The sequence below is a fragment of the Mus pahari genome, chromosome X, assembly GCF_900095145.1.
Source record: "Mus pahari chromosome X, PAHARI_EIJ_v1.1, whole genome shotgun sequence".
NCBI lineage: Eukaryota > Metazoa > Chordata > Mammalia > Rodentia > Muridae > Mus > Mus pahari.
In genome coordinates this window covers 120,729,670-120,744,091 of record NC_034613.1, presented here as the reverse complement: position 1 = coordinate 120,744,091, position 14,422 = coordinate 120,729,670, and the positions used below count along the sequence as shown (strand labels likewise).

Sequence of the window (14,422 nt, the reverse complement as noted above, 5' to 3'; positions counted from 1 at the left end):
AATAGAGGTCTTTCTTGTGACCCAAGTTTGGAACTAATTCACCAACAAGAAAAGACAGTGGGCTATAACTGTAGGGAATTGAGGAAAACTGGGAGCAGGAGAGATGCTCTTCCCCAGTAAGTACACCAATCCATCGTCTAGGGCCAAATGGCTCTCCCTGTAAACATACATACAAACAACACTTTACAAACTGAGCAGGATCTATTTAGGAGTGTGTGTGTGTGTGTGTGTGTGTGTGTGTGTGTGTGTGTGTGTGCGTATGAAGTGTATGAAGGTTCATGTCAATTAAGGACTGGAAAAATAAAAAGGAGTGGAAGGGGAAGAAAGTGGAGAACTGGTTGGAGAGTAAAGACAGAAACAAACAACACTCAGAAGAATGAGGGGAAGACAGGAAGGCAAAAAGCTGCTTACATTAGATAAATAAACATGAGAGCTTCCTCTCCTCCCTCCTTCCTCATTCCTTTCTGCCATTCCTCCCTTCTTCCCTCTATTCTGCATTCCCTATGTCTCTTCTTTCCTCCCTACCCTCCTTCCTGTCTGTGTATACCTATTCCTAGCTCATGTAGTAGCTTCTATAGATTAGAAGTTATATGCAGACAGTAAGTATTTTTAAAAGTAGCTAGAATGGCATGTGGATATATTTCAAAGTATGAGAATTTGCTAATACTAGTTCTATTGATTCTCACTATAAATTACAGAGGGCCCCACATACATTGCACTAAATAATTATTATTTTTTCAAAATGTCAAACAGAGAGCTCTGGTGGTGGTCACCCCAGCAAGTCCGTAATGTCATTCACAAGTCAGCTTGTTTTCACTGTTACACTTTCTAAGTCATGCCATGCTAGTTTTTTTTTTTTTTCACTCATGAACCGACTCTCCTTATGGTCCCCAAATGACTGCCACATTTCCAGACATTGAATGCAGGTATGGATATTCAGAAATGCAAAATGGGAATGTTCCTTTCTTGTATCTTTGTTCAAGATTAGGAAAATAGCCTCAGAAGTTACCCATGTAAACTTCCCCCCATACCTTCTTTGTCACAATTGTGTCTCTTAACAATACCTGGGTCAATAATCTGGAGAGGAATGGAACCACTGTGATTTAGTCTATAGTTGCCAGTGGAGTATGAACTAAGCTGAAATTCAGCTAGCAAAGAAGAAGGGAGAGTGTGCCTAACTATCACATTCTCCAATGGCATGCTCTCCTTCAAGCTTTTACTTGTCTAGTTAGTTGTTCTTCTATGAATAAGTGATTCAGATCAAATTTAGGATTGCATATGACTTCCTGTCTTGATAGCAAGGATTTCTCAAATTGTTATTCTTTTAAGAAAACTGACTCACAAAAATACTGATAGTACTGGAGTTGTTCTGCATCCTTGTTGATATGGCTATTAGAAATCTCTTTTAGGACACACACACACACACACACACACACACACACACACACACACACACACCTGAAAACTGTTCAGTGTAGTCAGGAATTACAGGATTCTCTCAGATTAATAAGAATTGTTGGTGAGACCAGACATTTTGTGTTATAGTTATTCACAAATGATCAGGTTGTTAATTTTTGTGTCTTTTAAGCCAAGGATACAGTATCATATAAATATAGTCTGAAAAGTCATCTTTTTCCCTATGATTATTATTATTGAGGGAAGAAGTGTGTGTGTGTGTGTGTATGTGTGTGCATGCGCGCAAGTGTGCGTGCTATGCATATGTATGAACACATATATTGATATAAATACTTAGACCTTGCACCCTAGATATTTGATTCAATCCCTTTGAGCTTGTACAAAACATAAGATAATTCAAGCAAAAAAAAAAAAAAAGAGAGAGAGAGAGACACTATTAGCTTGGTTGCTAGGCAGCCTGCATTCTGCTTTAGACAAGGAAATAGAGAGCTCCAACAAAGAATACAGAGCTTATTTTCAAAAAGGCTTCTTGGATGCATTTCTACCCCCACTTTTCAGGTACCTAGGCTAAACTGTATAACTAAAGAATGTAAAGAATGACAGGAGGTTAGATAATTAGCCTCATGACTCTTACAAGCAAAACTCCCATTTAAAAAATAACTCTTTCAAAAAGGTGTTTTTGAAGGCAGCTGGTATAACAGGAAGAGAATATAATGAGAGACTAAGCAAACTTAGGTCTAAATCCCAGCTCTCTGGAGAAGGTTGATCAATTAAGACTTAGTTACAGCTAGATAGAAGTAAGAAGTTGCATAATAGTGTGACTATAGATAAGATATTGTAGCATGTTTTTCAAAAGGTAAAAGAAAATACTTTTTAAAAATATTTTAATTATTGAATGACATCTTATTTGTGTTAGTTATCTGATAAATGTTGCAATGATTAAGACAGTATAGAAATAAACATGTATAAAAACATCACATGATGTCCCATGTGCATATATAATTTTGTGTTTTAATATGTCAGTTAAAAACAAGCAAAACTAAAATCACTAAAGCCAGATCTCATCCTTATTAATTTGGGAAAGTTGTTTAGAGTTGATGACTCTCAGTTTCCCTATCTCTTGGGATTCTTGTGATGATTAAACAAAGTAGCATGTAGAAACTGAATAGCTGAATGCTTGTCTCATTCTTAGCTTCTTTCCTATTTTTCCCCTTTGAGGCCAGCATGACATTGTTGATTGATGGTGACCCAGTACCAATTTACACTCTGACTTCAGCTATCCATAGTTTCTTTGTTTCAAATTTGAAAATTTTGTACCTTTTGAAAATTTAATGTAAAACATTTGTTCGATCAGGTTGCATAAAGTTCTTTACATCCAAGTATATAATTGCTTTGAGCAATCCTCTGTCTTGTTCTTTCTGACCCCTCCCATTCGTTGTTTTTGCTCCCCTATCCGTAGACAGTTTCATTTCTACTCTCAGGAAATCTGTAAATACATGATTTTATATATCAGGTATGCATCAACAGATGAATGCATAAAGAAATTGTGCTATAGTTGCACAATGAAACCTTTTTAGTCACAAAGAACAATGAATTTATACAGTTTCTAATTCTCTTGAGATGTTCTGATTCCTGGCAGAAGATCTTTCAATATTTCTAGCCTTTGACATTATTTGACTTTGGGAATTTTAAGTGAGTTTTTTTTTCAGACTAAATCATTGTATTCATTCAATGTTGGTCTATCTCTGTGCTTATGTTTTTAAAATTTATTTTATTTATTTACATTAAAGTTGTTGCCCACCCCTCGGTTCCACCTTCCACAGTTCCTCATCCCATTCCTCCTCCCTCTTGCCTCCAAGAGGGTTCTCCCCCTCCAGCAGGCCTCCCCCTTCCCTGGGGCCTCAAGCCTCTCCATATCTTCTCTCACTGAGGCCAGACCAGGGAGACCTCTGCTACATATGTGCCTGGGTCCTAGGACTGGCCCATGTATTCTCCTTGTTGGTAGCTCAGTCTCTGAGAGCTCTCTGGGGTCTGGTTTATTTGAGACTGCTGGTCTTCCTATGGGGTCACCCTCCTCCTCAGCTTTGTCAATCCTTCCCCTAATTCAACTATAGGGGAAGCACGTCATAGCATCAGTAATAGTGTCAGGCCTTGGTGTCCTCCCATGAGATGGTTCTTAGCCATTTGAGATTCTTCTGTTGTGAATTCTCTGTTTAGGTCTGCACCCCATTTTTTAATTGGGTTATTTGCTTTCTTTTGGAGGTTAACTTCTTGAGTTGTTTATATATTTTGGGTATTAATCCTCGGTCAGATGTAGGGTTAGTGAAGATTTTTCCCCAATTTGTAGCTTGCCAATTTGTCCTATTGACTGTGTCTTTTGCCTTACAAAAACTGTTAGCATTCTGTCTAAGCTCCACCCCAGTTACCTGGCAACAGCCAGGTAGGCCTGACCCACTGTAAAAGGGGCTGCTTGCCCCCCTCTTCTCTCTCTTGCTTCTCTCTCTCTTGCTCTCTTGCCTCTCACTCTTGCTCCCCCTCTCTCCCCATTCCTTTCCCCCTCCTCTCTATGTGGTCATGGTCAGCCAGTAATTCTCTACTCTCTCCCTCTCTCTGCCTTTCTCTGCCTCTACAACCCTCTTAACTCCCCTCCCCATGCCCAGAATAAACTCTATTCTATACTAGACCATCATGCGAGTGGTTCATCAGGGGGAAGGGATGCCTTGACATGGGGCCACTGAGGCAACCCCTTCCCCCACACCTCACTACAACTCAATAAACATATTCTCTATGCCTTCATCTTTTTATAAATACATCATCTGGTGCTGTAACTCAGATGTTCACTCAGGGCAGTACAGAGGTAGCTCTGAGCTCAAGAACTCTCCCCTGGGACCATGGACAGTTACTCTGACCAGGGGGGTAAAGGAAGAACCCAAAAGGGCAAGAGAAAAACAAAAGGGAAGCAAGAGTAAGAGAGCAAAAGAGAGAGGAGGGGGCAAACAGTCCCTTTTATAGTGGGTCAGGCCTACCTGGCTGTTGCCAGGTAACTGTGGGGTGGAGTTTAGACAGAATGCTAACAGAAGCCTTTCAGTTTCATGTGGTCCCATTTCTTGTTTCTTGATCTTAGAGCATAAACCATTGGTGTTCTGTTCAGGAAAATTTCCCCTGTGCCCATGTGTTGGAGGCTCTTCCCCACTTTCTCTTCTATTAGATTCAGTGTATCTGGTTTTATGTGGAGGACCTTGATCCACTTGAATTTGACCTTTGTACAAGGAGATAAGAATGGATCAATTTGCATTCTTCTACATGATAACCACTATTTGAGCCAGCACCATTTGTTGAAAATGCTATCTTTTTTCCACTGGATGGTTTTAGCTCCCTTGTCAAAGATCAAGTGACCATAGGTGTGTGGGTTTATTTCTGGGTCTTCAATTCTATTCCATTGATCTACCTGTCTGTCACTGTACCAGTACCATGCAATTTTTATCACTATTGCTCTGTAGTACAGCTTGAGGTCTGGGATGGTGATTCCCCCAGAGGTTCTTTTATTGTTTAGAATGGTTTTAGCTCTCCTGGCCCTGGGCTTTTTTGGTTGGGAGGTTTTTGATGACTATTTTCATTTCCTTAGTGGTTATAGGACTGTTTAGATAGTTCATCTGATCTTGATTTAACTTTGGCACATGGTATCTGTCTAGAAAACCATCCATTTCATCTAGATTTTCCAGTTTTATAGAGTATAGGCTTTTGTAGTGGTTTCTGATCATTTTCTGAATTTCCTCAGGTTTTATTTTTGTTTTCCTTTTCACTCCTGATTTTGTTAATTAGGATACTGTCTCTGTGCCTTTATTTCGTTTGGCTAAGGATTTATGTATCTTGTTGATTTTCCCAAAGAACCAGCTCTTGGTTTTATTGGTTCTCTGTATTGTTCTCTTTGGGCGGGTATCAGCTGGGCTCTGTGCTGTTGGTGTTTATTCCCTTTCAATCAACAGGTAAACTGCTGGTTATCGAGTCATCATGTGCTGAGCACTGTGATTAAGTGCAGAGAGAGGAAACAGGGAACAAGACAGGAAAACTTTCTCTCAGTGGTATGGTTGAGCCAGTCACCAAAGCCAAATTGCTGCATCTGCTACCAATTCAATGTTTAGTGACATCACTGTAGTGGCTTGAAATTAGGTATGGAAAAAAACATTGAAAACACTGCAGATGAAGCTTTTGTTGTGTCTGTAGAATCAATGTTAAACATTTATTCCTGCCTGAATGAGGCTTACATTTTAGGAATAGAGAGTGAAAATAAATGAGTGACCGAGTGAGTTCTGGGTTAGCAAATGTATTAGAGATAGCTCATACTTAAAATAATGTGATTGATTAAAAATCAGGAAATACAGAGTCTGTAGCCAATGTTCAGTAGATAAGAGCATTTACTAAGCTTGCAGAGATCCTAGATTTCTTTCCCTTGGCAGCTCACAACTATCTTTAACTCTGGTTCCATGGAATATTACACCTTCTTTTGGCCTCTGTGGGCTCCTGCACACATGTGACACACATCTACTCATGAAGGCTTACACACATACACCTAAATCAAATAGATATACCCTTAAAATTCATTTGCTATAACTTTCAATGGAATTGAAATTTCTCTACGCAGGTTTCATTGCCTACATTCACAGTTGCAAATACAGTTCTTTTATTTCTTGCTTTATTTAAAAGGTAAAATATAAGACTAAGCAAATAAACTATCAAAGAGATAAGTGCACATAGATTTCAAAGTCAGGAAATGCTAAAATATTTACAGCAACAAAAAAAAACCTGTCCCTTCTAATAAAATAATTTTTAAAAAGCTGTCCTTAAATTTTCATCTTCCCTTTCAGAAGTATTCACTATTGTGTAGCATAGGTCTTAATGCTTATATACATCTCTCTCTCTCTCTCTCTCTCTCTCTCTCTCTCTCTCTCTCTCTCTCTCTCTCTCTCTGTGTGTGTGTGTGTGTCTTTATGTGTATATGTATATGTCTGTTTGTGTTTGTGTGTTTGTGGGTGTGAACTTGTGAATATAGAGCTCACAGAGTTCTGAAGGGGGGAGTTGGACCCTCTGGGCAGGAGTTACTGCCTACCTGACATGTATGCTTGAAACTAAACTCAGGTTGCCATAAACAGCAGTATGATCTCTTAACCTCAGAGCTGTCTCCCATGTCTATTTTATTCTATCATACTGGTATTGGTCTATCTTGATTTCTCAGTGTGAGCCACTTCTTGCATTCCTATTAGAATGGAGGAGGACTGCTAGCCTTTTTTACACTTTTACCCTTCTTCTAATCCTTAATATGATGCCACATTTTTTTAAAAATTAAATACAAGTATGTTTTACTCCTCACCTCTCCCTTTTTTGAAGACAGTCTCATGAATTCCAGGCATACCTTAAATTTATCATGTGGCCAAGGAGAATGGCTGTGGACTCTTGATTTACTTAGTTCTATTAGTGGCCACAGCACCCATCAATGGTTTTTTTTTTTTTGTCATTTAAAAAATTCTTTTCTCATATATTACATCAGGATAGCAGTTTCCTCCCCACCCCTTAGTCTTTCCCCCTCAGATCCACCTCTCTCCTCCTCCCCTCAGAAAAGAGTAGATCTCCTAGAAATATCAACCAACCACAGCCAACAAGGCACAATAGGACCGGGCACATACCATGGCATCAAAGGCAGGACAAGGCAACCCAGTAAGAGGAAAAGGGCCCCACAAATGTGCAAAAGAATCGGAGACAGCCCCCACTCCCACTGTTAGGATTCCTACAAGAACACCAAACTACTCAGCAGTAATACATACGCGGGGGGTGGGGCACCTAGGTTACACCTGTACAAGCTCCCTAATCTCTGCCCAGCACCTGTGAGTCCTGGTTAGTTGATTCTGTGTCCCTGACCCCTCTGCTCCTCCACAACCCTTCCTCCCCTTCCTCAGCAGGACTCCCTGAGCTCCACCTAATGTTTGGCTGTGGGACTCTGCATCTACTCCCATCCATTGCAGAGTGAAGCCTCTCTGGTCTCTTTGATGACGATTCTGCTAGGCTCTGGTCCCAGCACACAGTGTAGGCAGTATTTTTTTAATATGGTATCCATTTCAGTATCATTCATTGATGATTGCAAAAAGCAAAAGTTTATGTGGGGCATATGTTACAATACCAGCAAAATTTACCTTGCACACATAATAAACTTACTTTAATTTGCATTTCTCAGTCATTCCACGCTTTCTGATAAGACTGTAAAATCCTCTCAAACAATTTTATACATGGCAAAGCCCATAAAATCCCTCCTAAACTTTGTTTTTCTTGAAGCTCCTTGCCTTCCTAGCCCGATCTAAGCCTACACTTTTTTTTTTTTTTTGGACAGTGTCACACAACTATTTCATCTGAAATCTCCATTTTTACATTTAAAAGAATGTCCATTTTGACTCCTCTGTTCTGGATGCACTACATTTCATAACTCTCATGACTCTCATTTTCCTTGATTTGTTTTCTCATTTATTTGGTCGTGCACATCTTCCAGTAGTAGCCTCTGAAAAAGGCATGTTGGGGAAACACTTAAAGTCTCGTGTGTCCAGAAAGTCTTTAGTCCATCTTTGCTATTATCAATCTTGGTGAAAAATCATTTCCTTCAGTCCTTTCAAGTTTACTTGTTTTGTTGTTGTTGCTGTAGTTTTTATTTGTTTTTGTTTTTGCTGGGGTAGGGGTTTACTGGGGATGGAATTTAGGACCTCACACTTACCAGGCTACAATTCTATCACAGTGCTAATCTTCAGCTTTGTCTTTGTTTTTGATGCTATGAACCATGGTGGTGTATGAGTCTTTAACACATCTCATACTATTCCTTTGGTAGACCCATTTGGTCTAGAAGCCCATTCTTCCTGGGTGATTTTCTTTTATTATTTATTTGACATCATTTTCAATAATTTTGTCATAGTTATCTTTAGGAAGGCAAGCAGGGAGTTAAGACTTTCTGGATTGATCTGTTATATGAATGATTTTGGAATATTTTATCTAAATAAATGACAAGGAACTAGGGATGTAGCTCAGTTGGTAGAGTCCTTATCCAGTGTGCAGAAAGCCCTGGGTTTAAGCTACAGCACTGCATTCCAGTAATCTCAGCACTCAAAGGAGTAGAAGCAGGAGGATTAGAAGTTTAAAGTTATTTGTGGTTAAATAGGGAGTTTGCAATCAGCCTGAGATACCTGAGACCCTGTCTGAAACAAACAAAACCACAAAATAGCAATGAACAAATAAGTAAATAAATAAGATGATCAGCTTTTAGTTCTATTTTATTATAATTCTTACTGCATATTTTGAAAATTAATGTAATTCATATTAATATTTCTACATGCATGTCCATGATGTGCTCACAGGTTGTATCCAGACTTCTACCCTCTCTCCCCTGAATACAGTTCCTAGCTCCTAAAAGTACCTCTTATTTTATTTTGGTCCTTTCTCCCTTTTATCCTTCCTTTTCTCTAGAGACCTCTGTTCTGTTATGTACGCTTACAAGTTGATTTATAATTTTTCTTAAATGAGTAAAAACATATGGTATTTGTATTTCTGGCTTGCCTTACCTAAGATAAGATTCTCCATTGCCATCCATATCACTGCAAGTGACAAAATTTTATCTCTGACAGATGAGTGTTCTATATACTTCCTTTTCTTTATCTGTTCATCTGCTGAGATGATGCATCTGGGTTGCTTTCCTATTCTGCCTATTCTGAATAATGCTGCAATAAACATGGAGGTGCAAGTATCTTTTGTGTAAACATTTCATCTGCTTTCTCTATATGCCTGGTTGATCTTTTGTTTTATTGTTCTCTTGTATGTCCTATACATTTGATTTCGTTTACCTTATTGAATTGCTCCACTTTGTGCTCTTAGCCTTTTATGAATTCTTTTTAAAAATGCATAGCTACAACATTTTTAATTTCTAAGAGTCCATTCTCTTTTAGTGGTGTTGTGTTTCATCAAGGACAAACTACATTTGTCCTTCAGTATTTATAGAACATTGGTTTCAGAATCTCCTCCAGATATCAAACTTTATGCTTTCTTAATTTCTTTACATAAAATGGTATAGCATTTGTATATAGCCTATGCTCATCCTTGCACATGCTTTGAGTCACCTTTAGATCATTTATGATGTCTCGTACAAGTGCTATACGTGTCTTATGCTATATTCTATGGGAAATGACAAAAAAGAAAAGCTTTAAATATACACACATTCTTTTCCAGTATATATACATACAGATATATGCTTAAAATTTTGTATGCATGTAATTATGTGTGTATATGTTGTAATTTTGTGTTTGGCATTTGGTTGAAGTTGTAGATATGGAACTCAAGGACATGAAGAGTTATTATTTCTTTTAAAACATCTTAGTTTCTTTGGAGCTCACTTTTATTTTTCCCTTAGTTCCTCATTTTTTTATGTTTCTTTGTTCTAATCATTCTATTTACTGTTAGAAGCTTTGCTTAGATATACAGCAGTGGGAATGTCTGCCTGTAGTTAAGAATGAAGCTCTAAACAGCAAATCTGAAAGCAGGCTTGTTGTTTAGTGGGCTTCTGCAGAGAGCAGTTGGCTAACCACCTGTTGTTCACTTTTATTTCCTTTGTTTATTTTTGGTTAATATATGTTAAGATTTGACCCTTGGGTCCAAGACAGTCTTCAGAGAAGAGACTTAGGAATCTTCAGTGTCAGAATCTAGGCACAAATTTGGGTGAAAGAAACTGAGATTCTCATGAATATGTTAGCTTCATCACTATTTTTTTTTTGAGCCTCATCTCAAGTCCAAATTTATTTGTTTCCACCATTTTCGTTCTGGAGCTTCTCTGAACCAATGTGATGGATTTCTGGGTTTTGTTGTTGTTGTTTTTGCTTCTTTGGTTTTGTTTTTGCAGTCTGTTCTCAGTGTGTGTCAGGGCTGGGAGATGTCTATGTGTTCCTTCCTTGGATATTTACAGAGCTTTGTCTCACTGATGCTCAGCTTCAGCCCTACTAGCATAGTGTTGAACGACACTCACACTCCTTTCTAGTATTCGAAGGAAACAGCACTGCTTGCTGCTTGTCAGTGCTTCCCTCTGAAGATCCCTAAGGGGGATTGGCCTCCATGCTGCCAAATCTGTTAGTGCTCCTATAGCAGCCTTCTCTCCTACATGTTGTTTGGCTCAGGTATGCGGGCATCTTTGACATTACTAATTATGAAACACAAATGTTCCCGTTTCCCTTCTCCCTGTATTAAGAAGTCTATGGACAAATAATGTAGGATAAAAGAAGTTACAAAAGGGTGCACAGGATATTCCTTTTTGTTGTTTGCCACAGCTTTGTAATTAATTCAACAAGTATTTATTAAGCTCAAGCATAGCACATTGGTCTTAAGCTGCAAAGAGGCTACCTTTAGTATGCTTATACTCTGTATCTTCTCTTTATTTTAAATTGCACATAATATTGGTACCCTCTTACAGAACTGTGAGAATCAATTGAGTGAAGACATTAATGAATTTGCCTGATATGTAGATAACCTTTAATAAATGTTAGTCATAATTATTAATAAAGTAGCCATTGTTAATATTACTGTGACTCAGTAACTCTGCAAGGGATGTAATGGAAAGCAAAATGTAAATAGGTTTTTGTCCCAATAAAAAGGAATGGTTTTACCATTTGTGGATATTGAGACTATAACTAGTCACAGTTTAAAGACTGGAACAAGGAGCAAAACCACCACATTTTCAGGATGATGTTGCCAATGACAGACGCTCCTCCTCATAAATGCAAACACTAGCAGGTATTGTATATTCAGTGTTTTTTCTGTACTAAGTAGTTTGCATAAATGATCCCATTGAATCTTCAAGTCAACCCACAAATTACATACTAATATTTATATTTATGAGTAAGGAAATTAAAGCTCAAAGCAGTTTTCTCAAGGTCAAGACCAGTGATAGACTTGGGATTCCATCCAAGACTGCTATCAGAACCTGGTCATGGGACCACACATCAGGCTTACTGTGCATTATTATACATAGTTAGTGTCTAATGCTAATTCTTTACTTAAGGAAAGTAACAGAACTAAGTGACTGATATTTTGATCTGAGCATGTTTCTTGGATTCTTTTCCTTGGATGTAGGAGGTAGTAAGACTTTACAAGGAGTCATGAAAAGAGATCAATATATCAAAATAAGGAGATGTAGAGGTGGGAAACTACTGACAAACTTCCTCATTTGGTCTCAGGATGATTGAGCAAGAATTATTACTATGTACCTTCATACTTTGGCACAAAATAGACTTCTGAAGTTAGGTTTTGATGCCTGAATTCTTCCTTTATTTAAAATTGTACTCAGATGTTTGTTTTAAATGAAATTCTGTTGGCTACAAGCACACATTGCTAGAACACTCATACTGGATATTTTCCTTAAGTGTGGCCTTTTAAGGTTAAGCAAAGGGAATCCTCCAGGTTTCTTAGGATGCTGGATGTGGGAGCCTTATGTTCCTTATAGCTACTGTCTTCCATCCTTCCTTCCTTCTTCCTTCCTTCCTTCCTTCCTTCCTTCCTTCCTTCCTTCCTTCCTTCCTTTCTTTCTTTCAAAAGAATTACTTATTTTATTTATATGAGTACACTGTTGCTGTCTTCAGACACACCAGAAGAGCACATTGGATTCCATTACATGTGAGCCACCATATGGTTGCTGGGAATTGAACTCAGGTGTTCTGGAAGAGCAGTCAGTGCTCTTACCACTGAGCCATCTCTCCAGCCCCACTACTGTCTTTCATTACCCTAAATATGGATGCTTGGCAGGGGGCAGGGGATGCTAAGCTGAAGGACAGACATCAGCCTGAATATTTCAGAAAGAAGCCCAGGATATATTTTAAAAGTCTGTAAGGAAGATTTCCCAAATTTCAGTGACCACAGTTGTCTATCTACCTTACTCTATATAAATTAGAGTATTGTGTTCATTAGTGTCATATCAAACATTGTTTTTTCTTCTAGCTTTTGACCACGTCAAAGGATTCATATTATGAATTATTGTATAATTTTAACATCAGAAATTCAATTAACTTAAAGTTCTTAAGTCTCTGCATGTGCCTAGCTTCTTGTTTGAAATGCTGCAATTTTTGTTATTCAAATAATGACTGTTTGAAGTGGGTTTTAGTGTACACTTCTGAGGACCAAGTGATGACAACCAACTTTATACCAGCACAAACTGCTGAAAAAATTCAGATAGCTCTGCTCCTTACTGTGACCTTATTCTTATTTTGACTGGCTCTTAAAAGCTTAGAATAGAGTTATCTAAATCCACGAAATAAAAACCAGTGATATATTTCAATTACCATTATTCAGGTTCAGATCTATACAGTAGGCAAAAACAATAGCATGAATCATTAATGGTTTTTCTCTTCTGGACTGTGAGGTCAACAAAGTAATCTGTCTGGCAGGTGTTCCTGCCCATTCTTTTTTGCTTCTCGTCTTAGTCAGTTTTCTGTCCCTGTGACAAAACACCATGATAAATGGAGCTTATTGAAGAAAATGTTCAATCGCACCTACAGTTTAAGAAGGTGAGTTTATGACTATCATGGCAGGGGGCATGGCAGCAGGCAGGTGGGCATGGTCCTAGCTTACATCTGATCCCCAACATGGAGAGATAGATAGATAGATAGATAGCCTAAACCCAGTGAACCGCCTTCTCGAACAAGTCCACACCTACTCCAACAAGGCCACACCTCTTAATTCTTCCCAAACACTTCCACCAACTCAGGACCAAATATTTAACATTTGAGCCTATGGGAGCCATTCTCATTCAAACCACTGCAATGCTTTTTTTTTTTTTAAACTGTTTTAGTGAGAGGCCAGGATAGGGCCACTGAGCATGTTCAGGTTATCCTTTGTTTCATTCTTTACTTCTAATTCTCATTATTTGCTACAAATATAACTCAAGAAGTTTTGTGATTGATACTAACAGAGCATGCTTTGGACTTTGGACTTATGTGAAGGGGGAAATTTCCATTGCTAAGGAGCTGAATGGGTGAAATATCCCATGGATAGTGGGCCAGGGTGACAGCTCCTTCTTTGTAATTGAACACTGCTGCTAAGCTTTTCTATTAACTTCAAGCCCCTTTTCCATTATATCTTTGTGGCTATGAGGGCACTTACAGCAGCCCCCCTCCCTCTGTGTGTGTATGTCTGACTGTCTGTCTGTCAAATATGGAAGAGTTGAGAAAATCCTGAAGAAAAACCTTTACATTTCAGTAATTATAGGGAGTTGCTGTCAGCCAGTTCTCCCACGGGGCTACCTGAGAATACAGAGGGCAGGTTAAATTAGCCAACAGGAAACACTGTGTAGTGTGTCAACTCAGAGGCAGATGTGTTTTTTAATGGTTTCAACGCTTTTTTTGTAATAGATAGATAGATAGATAGATAGATGTGGATAGATAGATAGATAGATAGATAGATAGATAGATAGATAGATAGATAGATAGATAGATAGATGTGGCCTCTTTCCCAGAAGGCTCTGTGCCTTTCAAAACAGAACACCAGTGCTCTTTTCTGCTTTCAGGGGCTTGCTGCCCTGTGGGTGTTTAAAAACCAGTTTTTATTTTACTAGTATTGATTTTGTACTCTGCCTTCTTTCCTTCACCTTTTCTCATAACCTACCAATATCTCTGAAAGTAGTAGGGCTCTTGCAGGAATCCTAAAGGCAAGCACTGTCCACAAAAGTCAGGACAAGGGATTATTGAAAACTTCCTAAGTGACCTCCATGTATGGTCGTTCATTAAAGGTGGATACCCTGTTTTGATATATTTCTAATCTGTTTCTGAAGAGTGTGTATTCGGGTTGGGTAGTGGAAAGAGTTCACTGAAATCGAATTCAGGAGACTGAGACTCAGTAGTCTAAAAAAATGGAAGCATATACTAGCTATTTAGAAAAAGGAGGAATATTTATTGTATATGGAATGGGGAGTTGGGGTAGAGATCAATTCAGGGTATGTTAAAAT

At 38.4% G+C, this 14,422-nt stretch overlaps 1 protein-coding gene across 1 annotated transcript in view; it reads left to right on the top strand.

Moving 5' to 3' along the window:
* The window catches only part of Gucy2f (guanylate cyclase 2F, retinal), a 98,931-nt gene that overhangs the window by 17,014 nt on the left and 67,495 nt on the right, over positions 1-14,422 (top strand). The window lies entirely within an intron of this gene.